Source organism: Eschrichtius robustus, chromosome 11 (genome assembly GCF_028021215.1).
Source record: "Eschrichtius robustus isolate mEscRob2 chromosome 11, mEscRob2.pri, whole genome shotgun sequence".
NCBI classification, from domain to species: Eukaryota; Metazoa; Chordata; class Mammalia; order Artiodactyla; family Eschrichtiidae; genus Eschrichtius; species Eschrichtius robustus.
In genome coordinates this window covers 98,323,661-98,336,745 of record NC_090834.1, presented here as the reverse complement: position 1 = coordinate 98,336,745, position 13,085 = coordinate 98,323,661, and the positions used below count along the sequence as shown (strand labels likewise).

Here is a 13,085-nt window from a genome sequence, read left to right as displayed (position 1 = left end):
ACCACCTGCAGATACATCGTGTGTGTGTGTGTGTGTGTGTGTGTGTGTGTGTGTAAATCAGGCTTTCAGATACCAGATCCACTGAAGCCGAGGCACACCTGTCAGAGAGAGGCTATCCCTGTGCTGTAAGCCACAGGAAGGACCCATTCAGGACAAATCAGCCCCCTCACCCCCCGCCATGGCTCCGATATGGAGCACCTGTTGTTTTGTCTGCTCAACATTCCTTCCTCCTTCTTCTGAAAATAGCACCTGGTTTCCCTTTGGGGTACCAGCCCTCTCACACTTTCAGGCTGAATCCTCCCACCCATACACACACCCCCAAACACAGACCCCTCAACACTGACCAAGTCTGGTCAATCAGCATAGTCTCTCCTTCTGGTTTCAATGATTGGTCAGAGATGGTCATGTGACCCAAGGCCAGCAAATAAGCTTCAACTCTGGGACTTTTGTAGGAACTCCTGGGAAAAAGAAGCTCTCCTTTCACTGGATTTGCAATGAGCAGGATGCCAGTCTGGAGCTGCTGGCCACTGCCCCACTGCCACGTGGGGAGTGCTTACTGGGGACTGAAACCCACAAGGAGAGAAGCAGAAGGCACAGACCTGGGCATTATCTGAACCTTGGACACCAATAAACAGGCCCCCAGTTGCCACTATATTGGAAACCAATAAAAAACGAATAAATTGCCTGTCTTCTTGCTTAATCAGGTTTGAGTTGAGTGCTGGCTTCCAAACAATGCAGCATCTGACCTCAGTTCAGCCTTTGCCTGGCCTCTCATCACCCCATCTCACCCCACCACCCTCACCCTGTCTCCCCCTGCAGCCAACCTTCACTTCTGGCCCGTCATTGGTTCCTCTGACCTGGGCAGCAGCTCTAGCCTTCCCCTCAGACCCAAGGACTGGGCACAGGCCAGCAGCCTGCTGGGCTCACCTGTACCCTAGTCTTTCCAGCTGTCTGGCCCCGCCTAGGGTTCTGTTTTGGCTGATCTAGTGAGACCCCTCCAATCTGGGCTCAAATTCACTCACTCTGCCCCCATCCCTCCTTGTCCTCCTCACTGAACTTCAGTTCTGCTGGGAGAAACAGACACTACATAGTGAACAAGCGGCCTGGAATCCAGTCACTCCTGAGCTTGCAGTGGGGAGAGTTACCCCGTGGCTTTGGTCCACGGCCTCAGAGAGACCTGCTATGGGCAGAGGCTGTGGGGCGTGACTGGACTCAGTTGTCAAGCAGGTGGGCAAAGTTCCTGGATCTCTTACCTGCTGTAGCACCTTGGGCAAGCTGCCCTTTCTAAGTCTCAGGATCCTCAACTTTAAAGTGGGGATCATACCACTACATACCTGACAGAAGGACAAAAATCTACAAAACTGACAGCACCAACTGGTGGTGAGGAGATGGCACAAAAGGAACTCTCACTCGTTGCTCGTGCGGATGCAAAATGGTACAGCCACTTTGGAAGACAGCTTGGCAGTTCCTTAAACAGCTAAATATACCCTTACCATATAATTCAGCAATCATGCTCCTAAATATTTACCCAACTGATTGAAAACTTATGTCCACACAAAAACCTGCACATAAATGTTTATAGCAGTTTTATTCTGCTATATTTTATTTATAATCACCCAAAACTGGAAATAACCAAGATTTCCTTCAGTAGATGAATGGGCAAAAAAACTGTGATACATCCAATGGGACATTATTTAGCGATAAAAAGGAATGAGCTTTCAAGCCATGAAAAGACCTGGAGGAACTTTAAATGCATATTACTAAGTGAAAGAAGCCAGTCTGAAAAGGCTACCTGCTGTGTATGATTCCAATTATATGACATTCTGGAAAAGGCAAAGAAGAAAGGAGGCAGTAAAAAGATCACTGGTGACTGGGGGTGAGGAAGAAGGGAGGGAGGATGAAAAAAGTGTGGCGGTATCATCTTATCTGACAAGGCAGAGGGTGCCCCAGTATCCATTGCCCCTCCTTTCTTCATAAGAGAATTATAATTGGGCAGATGGTCCCCCAGAATAAAGACTCTATCTCCCAGCCTCCCTTGCAGCTAGGCATGCCACATGACTACATTCTGGCCAATGGGACCTGACAGGAAGTGATGTATGCACCCTCTTAAAGGAAGGAGCACCCTCTCCTTTTCTGATTTCCCCCTTCTTGCTGACCAGAACGGAGAGACTGGCATGGGCCATCGTGGATCATGTAGACAAGCGATGGTTAGAGCCTCCGGACAAAAGGAACTTAGGCCCCTAATGTTTTTGTATCAAAGAATCCCCTTAGCTCAGAATTTTCCTTAGAGAAAAATCAACCTCTTTTTTATTTTGCATTTTTGTTCACATGCAACCAAATAATTATCCTAACAAATGCAAGGACTTTCAAGGGATTGTCCTGAGGATTCTGCATAATATAGGTAAAACAGCTTCACTCACTCATTCATTCATTCAGCAAATAATAGCCAGTTTACTCTGCTGGGATCTGGGGGTTCAACTAAGAACAAAACAAACTCCTGTCCTCTGCAGTCCCCATTCTGGAACAGGAGGCAGCCTATCAATGTGAGGATGAATTAACTACGGATTGTCATGAGTACAGGAATACTATTAGTAACAGCTAATGCTTACTGCACTCTGAGCTTACTACGTGTCCTGTTCTAAGCGCTTATCATATATTACCTCATTTTATCTTCACCACAAACCCAAGAGGCGGGTGCTGTTGCTTCCTCATTTGACTGGGGAGGAAGCAGAGTCACTGAAAGGTTGAGAAACCTGCCCAAGGTCACACGGCTAGTAATTGGAGGTTCAGGATTTGAACCCACGTCTGTTGGACTTTAAAGCCTTAACCACTGGGTTCTCCTGCTAATGAAGGAAATAGAACAGGACAGGGTGATAAAGAATGAGAGGGTGTCCTCTGATGGCTGCTATTAGCAACAACAAAAACAGCAAAAGCAGCATAAAACCCTGTGCTGAACAGCCTAAGCTCCCTTACCTGGGTAGCCTGCGTCGAGAAGTCCGGAAAAAGATTGTGCCCACGTTTTTAGAAGTTCAAATTCAAAGGGTTCACGTAGCTTGGATGATGGGGTCGGAAGGTCTGCTCCCTGCAAGCTCGGGGCCGTCCAGGAGATGTCCACCTGTCAAGACAAGCAGAACCAGCCGTGACTGCCTCGTGGGGGGGATGCCATCGCTCTACACTGCCCGAGGTCTCTTTTTTTTTTTTTGAAATGTGCTCCGGACCCTGAGGAGAGAGTGTGAAGGGGCAGCCGGAAGGAGCCTGGGCTTGGGCATCAGGACTGGGGAGCCATCATCTAGGTCCCAGCCGAACTTGCCTGCAAAAAGTTCCAAGATATGTATATGCCTGTGTGTGTATGTCCTGAATAAAAATACGCCAAGTGTCATGCCCACTGTGTCTAGCATGGTGCCCTTTGCAGAGCGGGAGGCTTGACAAATGTTTCCCGATTTGTTTGATGTGAAACATAATTGTATATGTCTGAGTGGGAGGAAACTCTGAGAGTTCACGCGCATTGGTGGAGAGATTCTTCCTCGTGTGAAAATGCATTCCCGGGATGCCCCATCCAACCAGACCAATGGCCTCATTTTATCAGTGAGGAGACCGACACCCAGAGAGGGGCAGTGACTCGCCCCAAGTCACAGAGCAAGTTGGTGTCAGAGTGAGGCCTAAACCCCAGGTCCCTCCTGACTCATCACGGCCAGGTGCTCTCTCCCGGGCCACACCCTCCTTTGTCGTTGACAGACTTGCACCCCTGGAGCAACCCGGGCACAGGGTCTGCTGCCTGCCTGACAGGTGAATGCTGGTCACAGGCCAGAATGGAGAATCGTTTCCTGACTTTGTCCAAGCCCAGACAAGGTATGGGAGGCGGTGCCCACGGTGGCCGGGAGCATGGGCTTGGAGGCAGGTGGACCTCGGTCACTTGTTGGGGCAAACTCTTTCCAGGAGTGGGAGACCCTGGGGAAGTCAGGGGTCCTCTCAGAGCATCAGTCTCCTCCTCTCTAAAACAGGGATACTAATAGCATCTCTCTTTGAGGATTGCAGGGAGTGAAAATGACACTCCTAAGTCTGTGAAGCCCCAGCAGAGCATTTGGCTCACAGCAATCGCTCAGTAAATGTTAGGGAGGGGACACAAGGGAGGGTATTGTGAGTGCTGCAGAGGGAGCCGGAGCACCGCACGGGGAGTTGCTTTGTGCCCTTGGCAAGTCTTTAGACAAAACTCTCTCAATGCCACCAGTGACTCATTCCCGCTGCTCCCACTGTCCATCCCCGTCTCTGCCTTCACGGACCAGCGTGGGTCCCCAGCCCAGCGTACCTACCTCTCCCCGCAGCCGCAACTCCCCACCTGCCCACGGGCTCCCCACACCCCAGCCCACATTTCACCAGCCAGCAAAATAAAAATGTCATTAGCACTCTGCAAGCTGGTGAGCTAATGTCACCAGACGGCAGCCAGTGCATGAGAACTGGGGAGGGGTGGAAGGTGGGGGGCGAATTCCCCGGGAGGCGTGGCGTTCTCGGCTTTTCCCAATAAGGGTATGATGAAGAAATAAGTAAATGGCTGTAGGAAAGAGGTGACAATGGAGACCGTTCTTCTAGCAGCATGCTATGGAGCTGTGCCTTTCTCCTGGGCTCACCATGGCTGCCTGCGGTCCCTGCTTCAGCCCCTGTCCGGATGATAGATGTGTCTCAGCCTCTCTGGGCCTCCTCTTCACACATACAGCTGATGAAGAAGCTCATCAGGGGGACCCCCAGCTTCCACCTTTCATTTCCACCCCCGCCCACGCTCCCTCAAACCTGCTGAGACAAGCAGACCACCCCCTCAGTTAACATGGCAGTGGGGGGGGGGGTTTCGTCTCCTAGGAGGAGGTGGCAGCATTGAACCCCACGGATCCGCAGGCAGGCATTCTGGGTTCCAGCCCCAACACGGCACTAACTTGCTATGAGCACTCAGGCACAACCTCCCCTTCGTGGGGCCTTAGTTTCTTCCTCTGTGAAAGGGGGCGCCGGACACAGCATCAGTCCCGACAACGCCTCCGAGTCAGCTCTAAATCCCCCAACTCACAGGCAGAGATGCCAATGTAAAGCTCCTCCTCTTCCAATGTCCTTATGGCACCAGCACTGATGACACCCGCAGGCACGTTAAGGCTTCCTGGAGGAGGGGCCAGATGTGTGTGTGTGGAGACAAGAGCAGGGCGCTGTGGGCAGGGGGCCTGGGTGAGCAAAGGCATGGAGATACCAAGTTGGGGGGGGACCTGGAGCCAAGGCTGCCCGACAGGCAGCTGGGAAATGAGATGGAAGAGTCCTGTGGTCAGTGCTTTCCACGCATTTTCCCATTTAATCCTAACACTGCCAGCATTCCCATTTTACTGATGAGAAACTGAGGCTCAGAGAGGTTAAGTAATGAGCAGACATATGGTTGTTAAACAGCACCGATTGGATTTGAACCCCGTAGTTGATTTAAGAGCAGAAGTTCTTGATTGCTGTGGGGTGCCACTGTCTAGACTGTTTAAGACAGAAGGAGCACGAGAGAAATTCAGGAGCGTGTGTGTCATAAACGCATGCAAACGAGCTCACATGATATGCGAGGGTGGGCAACGCCCACGTCTGCGTGGGAGGGGTGGGAGAGTTTTGTGTGTGAACGCGTGTACATTGTAACTGTGGGTGGCTCACTGCTGAATGAAGCTGCTGCCCTGAGTCCGGGCCCAGAAATGCCGAATGGGGAGGATGTGGCCAAGTGGCCAATGGGGCAGGGGAGTGGGCAGGCAGAAGGCCCTGGCCATCCCATGGTGGCCCAGGCAGCCCTGCTCTGTGGGCTGTGAGCTGGGCCTGTGCTCACGGGTCCTGCTGTGTGGGCCTGGCCTGCATCACTTGTCTCCGGATCCCACACTCCCCTGACTGCTGCCCAGGAGAGCAGCACATCCTGCCCTCGGCCTGTTCCTCGGCTCAGTCTCCTCCGTGGTCCCTCGGGATGCCTGTCCCAGCCGGGAACAGATCCCGTAGATCGAGCCTGGTATATACCCGGGGCTGCTGCCAGTGGGCAGGGAAGCCAGCAAGTGAGTGCACCTTGCACCCCCTGGGGACCAGCCAGACCTGTACTCCAGCCACTAGCCACTGGCTGTGTGATCAGGGCATGCAACCGGCCTCTCTGAGCCGCAGTGAACCCTCACAGAGCTGCTAAGATGACTACCTAAGGGAAAAGGCGTGCATTCTATAAAGTGCCGTGCCCACAGACAGGGCTGTAGTTCGAATCCCAGTGGCCAAGATAACCCAGGAATTAGTAGCGTTCCCTAGAGAGCCATGACTAGGAATCCAGCCAACGCCTTTACGTTAAGTCCCCCTCACCGCTCCCCTGGGCCTCAGTTTCCGCATCTATAAAGCAGAGGGTCCTCAGGCTCAGATACGGAGTGGTGCTCAGCCCCTCCGTGTCTACTTTTCTTCACCATGATTCGCCATTAACATCACAGCTGGATTTCATTTGCCAGAAACCAGAAGGCCATTCATGTAGCAGTAAGCTGAGTAAATAGGGCCCAAGACAGGTAAGTTTTGATGGGAGGAGAGAGGTTTCATGGTTTCATGTTCAAGTCGCTGACTAAGAAGGTATGTGATCATTCTAGGAAGACAGAAGGAAGCATGCAGGAACAGAGCGGGGCAGAGCCGTTGGAAGTCGATAGAACTTGGACAAACGCTCTCCCCAAGTTTGCATTGGGCTGGCCCTGAATGCCACAGAGAAGACACAAGGAGTTCTGTTTCCTGGAGACCTCAAGGAACGGGAGCATTCCCTCATTTGGTGAGCATTAATTGAATACCTGCTGTGTACTGGGGACTCCAGGGGTGCCAGGGATGAGAGAGGCACCAACTATGCCGTCAAAGGAGCTCCTGTTATGGGGAAGAGTGGCAATGCCCTTGTCTCCATAGTTCAAGGTGACTTAGGAGGGCTCATCACATTGCTTTCAGTTCAGAGGAGGGAAGGACCCCTTCCTGCTTGGGCCCCAGGGAAGGCTTCCTGGAGGAGGAGGCAGATTTGAATGTATGGGGATGAGAGGAGGGCGCTGTGAGCAAAGGGACCAGGGTGAGCAAAGGCACAGAGGTGCCCAAGTGTGAGGTGAGTATTCAGGACCAGGAGGCAAGGCTGCCTGTAGGGGTAGCATGGGAAATGAAATAGGAAGGGGCTGGATGATTAAGGTCCTTGAATGCTGGGCCGAGGATGGTGAACTCTATCCATAGAAAAAGGGGAGCCACTGAAGGTCATAGAGCAGAGGTGTGCTTCTGGTGGTTGAAAAGCAGCAAGGAGCCCAGGCAAGTGGAAACAGATGGTGAGAGGATGGAAGGAGGATGGGCAGGGCCTGATGGTGGGGGTGGATAAAGGGATGCTGGAGGGGTGGGGAAGGTAGGGGGGATACTGAAACCGGCAGGTTGTGGGGAGGGGACGCAGACGTGGGGGGAAAGATGAGGACTGAATTTAGACAAGGTGGATTTGCATCCCGGCTCTGCCACTGTCACCGTGTGCTCTCAGGCATGTCAGTTTACCTCTCTGGGCCTCAGTTTCCTCCCCTATAAAGTGAAAAAAATAAAACCGCTTCAAAGAGATGTGAGATTCAACCAGATAATATACGAGAAGCACTCTGAAGGTTGTAAGTGATTGTTGGATGCTTGCTTCCTGCAATGTAAGCATTTGTTGCTTTTATTAATTAGTGGTGACCTTCCCCTATTACAAGTGAGGACACTGAAATTCAAAGTCAAATGAGTGGCTGGAATTGGCAGTGCTGGGCCTCAAATCATAGGAGAAGCAAATTATGAGCAAATAAACGTGGGATGACTCAGAGAAGAGTCTTGATTTTAAAATATTGCTAAAGAAAAGGGCTGTTTTATGACTTCTGCGCCGTGTGCTTATTAAACCCAAGCTATAAATGGGAACTAATAAGTAAAATGAGTTAAGTTAATTTAAAAAATCAACCTTCAGGACGGATCCATATTACCTAATGGCAGTCCATAAACATAAACATAAAATTTTAAAATACAAGAATGAATTGCTATGCCCAGCAGCTCAAAGAATCTGCAATTTCTCTGTCTGAAAATAAAAACTATTGATTTTAGCTTGGGTTCTCATTGCTCATGAATGAGCCTTTGAGAAGTCATAAAGAAAGGAATTATTTCCAATTGTTTACTCACTAAGGATCATATGTATTGAATTTAAATTGTCTCTGATTCCTAATTAGTACAAACCAAATTAGAACCTGAGTACAGCAGATCTGGAAAGGCCCTTGGAGACTGAGGCCTTAAGCTCAGTTTTCTTTGTTTTATAGACCTGGAACCCAAGGGACAGAGAAGGAGAGCTACTTGCCCAAGATCACACAGCAAGTAAGGGTAGGATCCAAGCTAGAACCTGAGCTCCAGGCACCCAGGTCGGCATCCTGCTCTGGTCCCTGCAGCATCTGTGATCAGATCATTAAATTCAGCCCTAAGAGATGTGCAGGGATGTTCCCTGGGCCTTAGCCCGGGTGATTCCTATAATAAGAACTTTCTCCCCGCTCTGGGGAAAAGTAATCTGTCCAAGAAAGGACCCTCAAAGCCCAGCAGTCTAATACTGATGATAGCAAAGTGAGTTCTAAGACACTCTAGCACATTGCTGTGTGTGGAACCCTTGAGCCCCTGTACACAACCTGCTTGCCAGGCAGCTCAGCCAGGAAAGAGACACACTGGGAGAGTTGGGTTCTGTTCTGAGATGGGCTGCAGGCTGGCAGAGCCCAGGCCCATGTCAGTTCCTCCCTGTGTTCCAGGTGGGGCTGGAGGCACAAAGGGCTCATTGTACAGTGGGGAAGGGAGGGGTCTCTTAACTCAGCCAGGCTCGTGCTCTCTATCTCTCTCCCTCTCTCTCTCCCTCTCTCTCTCTCTCTCTCTCTCTCTCTCTCTCTCTCTCACACACACACACACACACACACACACACAGACGACGGAGCTTTGCATGTGGCACAGGCACGCATGCGTGTATGTTAAGCTTCAGCCTACAGTCGATTATGAAGCAGATGTTTAATTACTACCTGAGTGTTATTAATCAACACGATTAATACACAACCCATACCACATAATTACTTTGCAATTACACCGAAACGAAATATTTTAGTGCCGAGGGTTTGCTAATTACCCGGGCTTGCCAAAGGACAGGTATAATGGGCAGCAATTTTTCTTCTTTCCTTTCCTTCCTTTTCTCCCTCCCCTGCCCTCTCATTAATCTTCTGGGCTGATGTCCCCACCACACAGAACGGGGAGCCCAGGCGGGCTGCCGGCCTCCTCCCCGAGGTGCCACTTCTGCCCTCTCACCGCTTTTCATGTGACCCTAAATCGCCCCCAGTCCTCTCCTCTCAGCTCTCCAGCTTGGAAATGCATGTCCTTTCCAGAAATGAAGCCGGCCTCCGGCCCGCCTGCGGATGGAGAGGCAGTGGCAGGCAGGGGTTACCTGGGGACGGTCTGCAGGCAGCTGCCTGGAGTTGAATCCCAGCTCTATCAGTTCCTGGCTGTGTCATCTCTGTCAAGTTAACCGTGCCTCAGTTTCCCCAGGTGCAAGATGGAGACGAGAACAGTAATTACCTCAGGGGTTTCTTGTGAGTATTTAATATGATAGAACGCGTAAAACACTTAGCCAGTGCCTGGCACAGAGTCAGATTCCAGTAATACCTATTATAACTATCACTGCTATTATTTACCCAGAAACGGCCCCTCCAGGAATCCTCCTAATCACAGAGTCTCCCAAATGTTCAGGTGTTTGGATTCCACTCTCTACCCCTCAGATAGAGAGCTCGGTCCCATCTACCTGGAAACATCTCCTTACATTGCCCCCTCCCCTCTACCTGCCACCTCCATGGGCTCCACTTCCCTAATCCGAGCCTTCATCCTCCCTCACCTGCCCCACAGCCATTAGCCTCCTCACAATCTCCCTGCTGCTCCCCACCCCCAATTCCATCCTCCACTGGGTGGGGAGCCAGATCTTCAAGGAGCAGAGCTTGGACTATGCCACTATCCCGCTCAACAACCTTCTGTAGCTCACCATTGCCTATGCAGCAAGGTCCACCTGCCTCCGCTGGAAGATCACTAATGCCCCAAATTCCACCTTCATTTCTTAAGTGCGTGAGCACCTAAGCTTTTGATGATGAATGAATGAATGAATGAATGTCTTGCTAGATTTGAGAAGCATCCACACCCACCAAGCTGGGATGTCCCAGAGCATTTTATGAACCTGGCCTCAAGGTTTAGCCTGGAACTTGGGGTTTATCCCTCACTGTTCATTTCCCCTCCACTTTTTCCCTTCCCTCTCCCTCCACAAAAATCTTCCCCAAACCGGCTGCATTTAAGAACAATCCATCTTTTAGGGCACAGAAACCACAGGTCCAGCTGAGCAAAGAGACTATATAAGGACCCTCAGATGCAGGGGCCAGTGTGTGGTCTGCTCGAGAGATGAGTGTAAGGGACACGGTGACAAACTCCAGCACAGATGGCACACGGAGAGAGCCAAGGGGGAGGGTGCTTGTGTGTGCATGTGTACATGGTGTGCACACTTTCGTTTGTACAAGTAGGGCCAATGTAGCTACTTGTGTGACTTAACTCCTTCAGTTACAAAAATATCAAGCAGTATGAGTCATTCATTTACTTGATAAACGTAAAACACTGGGCTCTGGAGTCAGACCGCTGGTGTTAGAAACCTCTCACCTCTGACTAGCTGTGTGGCTTTGGGAAAATTCCTGAACTTCTCTGAGCCTTGGTTCTTAGTTGTAAAATGGGGCTAATCATAGCTCCTACCGATAGTGTTCTTGTGAGGAGGTAACGCACACTTTGATCAGCATCTGGCACACAGGAAGAGCCAGACCAAAGTTAGCTCTTTTATTATTATTAATAATAAGAATTAATAAACCCTGGGAACATAGAAACTCAATGCCTGAAGCAGAACATGGCATATAGTACTAGACCAACGGGTGGAGAAGGCCCTGCAGAACATTAAAATGGAAGTTAGGGAAGTGATTTTTCTCATTCGTTTCTTCATTCAGCAAACGCTCATTGAGTGCGTACTGTATAAATCTCTGTGTTAGGCGCCGTGGGAGGCCGGAGGGACTCCCTGTCTTTGCAGTGAGGCCAAGTGGAAGGTGCTGTTCACAAGTAGCTGGAAGAGGGCAGAGGCTGGGGAATGTTCTAAACCACTCACTGCTGTACCCCCAAAGCCTCAACTTGCCGGCCACTGGACACTAGATGAATGGACGGCAGCACCGCTGAAGATGCGGGAGAGCTCCTAGATGCGCAGGCTCAAATCCAAGGAGAAGGCGAAGGGGAGGAAAGGCTTTCCAAGCAGAGGGCACGGCCAAGGCACTGGCTCAAGGGCCTCAACTTGCACGCCAGGTGGAGGGGGCAGCAAGCAGGCTGTGCTCTGGCGGAGGCGTGAAACGGGAGAGGAGATGGAGCCGGTGGGTCACGGGCGCTGAGACAGAGCCTGGGCTAGTGGGGAGCCCAAGGAAATTCATGGAGGGGCTGACGGGGGCCACTTCAGGTCCAGGGTTTTCCTTCTTCGTCTGAAGTTCAAGCCTTGGTCTTTGGACCTCTGAAGCCCCCTCCCAGGAGGCTGATGGGAACTTTTCCGGGGGACATTGGATCTATTTCTCTTGCCCGAGAAATAAGAATTTACATAAGGCTCCCTGCTCAGCCACAGGGCAAGTGCTCTGGCCACCAACCTCCGCGGATGCAGTACTAACCCAGATGACAAACAGGAAGCGTGACTCTCCAGGTAGATGTAGAGAGGGGCACACAAAGCCAGGATGCAGTTGTTTTTACTCAGAGCCAGCCAGGCTCTGCTGGCCCGTGCTCAGCTGTATATGATGAAAGTGGCCCAGCAGAGATGTTTCCTTCCTCTCCCCATGGGCCTCCTGTGCCCCCTTCCCGACACATTGTGGCTCTTCACACACACACTCAACCCCACACACACTCACACCCACAGCAAAGTCTGGTGTTGGCTTAAAGCAATAAGGTCAAAAGATCAAGAATGCTGACCACTAGGCAGAAACCTTCATTCTAGTCACAGCTCTGGGACAGCTTTGCTGTGTGCCCCGTTTAGGTCATGTGCCCTCTCTGGGCTTCTACTTTCTCCTCTACAAAATGAGGCGAGGTATTCAATGATTTTCCATGCTCAAGTGAAAGGAAGGGGGATAAGTCCCCGCAGACGGGCAAAAGTGAGGTGAGGAAGAATCTGAAGGGCCTGAGTCCCCGGGATGACATGCCCTGTACCTGGGAGAAAGCCAGGCCGGTTCCGACGGAAACAAGAATCAGGGGCTCCTGCAGCCTCATCGGTGACTGAGGCTGAATTCAAATGCTGGGCCCACCATTCATTATGCTATTGGACACCTTATGTGAACCCCTCTAAGCCTCAGTTTCCTCACCTGTAAAACGGGGACATGACACTTCTCGTTCATAAAGTTAAACAAGAAGACACAAGGAGGGCTTCCCTGGTGGCGCAGTTGTTGAGAATCTGCCTGCCAATGCAGGGCACACGGGTTCGAGCCCTGGTCTGGGAAGATCCCACATGCCACGGAGCAACTGGGCCCATGAGCCACAATTACTGAGCCTGCGCGTCTGGAGCCTGTGCTCCGCAACAAGAGAGGCCGCGATAGTGAGAGGCCCGCGCACCGCGATGAAGAGTGGCCCCCGCTTGCCATAACTAGAGAAAGCCCTCGCACAGAAACGAAGACCCAACACAGCCATAAATAAATAAATAAATAATTAATTAATTAACAAGAATTAAATCTTAAAAAAAAAAAAATGCTGACTTCCATCTTGAAAAAAAAAGAAGACACAAGGAGATTGCCCAGCATGGTGTCTGGGTGGAGTAGGCCTCAGTAAGTGGAAGCTATTATTAGTATTACAATTACAGCTCCATCTACATCTGGGGGAAACCCCAGCCGCAGCTCCCTCACTGCTCTGTGGGTCCCTCCCAGACCCCTGGCAGCCCCGCCCAGAAGGGGGGCTTTCCTGACCACACCTGGGCCACATGCAAACATGGCTGTGGACTTAACATCAGTTTTCTGGACAAACCGTGGGGACTCCTCAGAGACGTGGGGAAA

The 13,085-nt window shown here is 51.1% G+C and overlaps 1 protein-coding gene across 3 annotated transcripts in view; it reads right to left on the bottom strand.

Moving 5' to 3' along the window:
• Positions 1 to 13,085, bottom strand: part of TSPAN18 (tetraspanin 18) — a 180,834-nt gene that overhangs the window by 57,749 nt on the left and 110,000 nt on the right. For 2 of the 3 annotated variants that reach the window (XM_068554706.1, XM_068554707.1), the window contains exon 1: positions 2,974 to 3,056. The gene's annotated coding sequence lies outside the window, so the exon portion shown is untranslated. Of the gene's footprint in view, positions 1 to 2,973; positions 3,116 to 13,085 lie in introns of those variants that run through there. The other variant, XM_068554708.1, reaches the window with a different exon arrangement.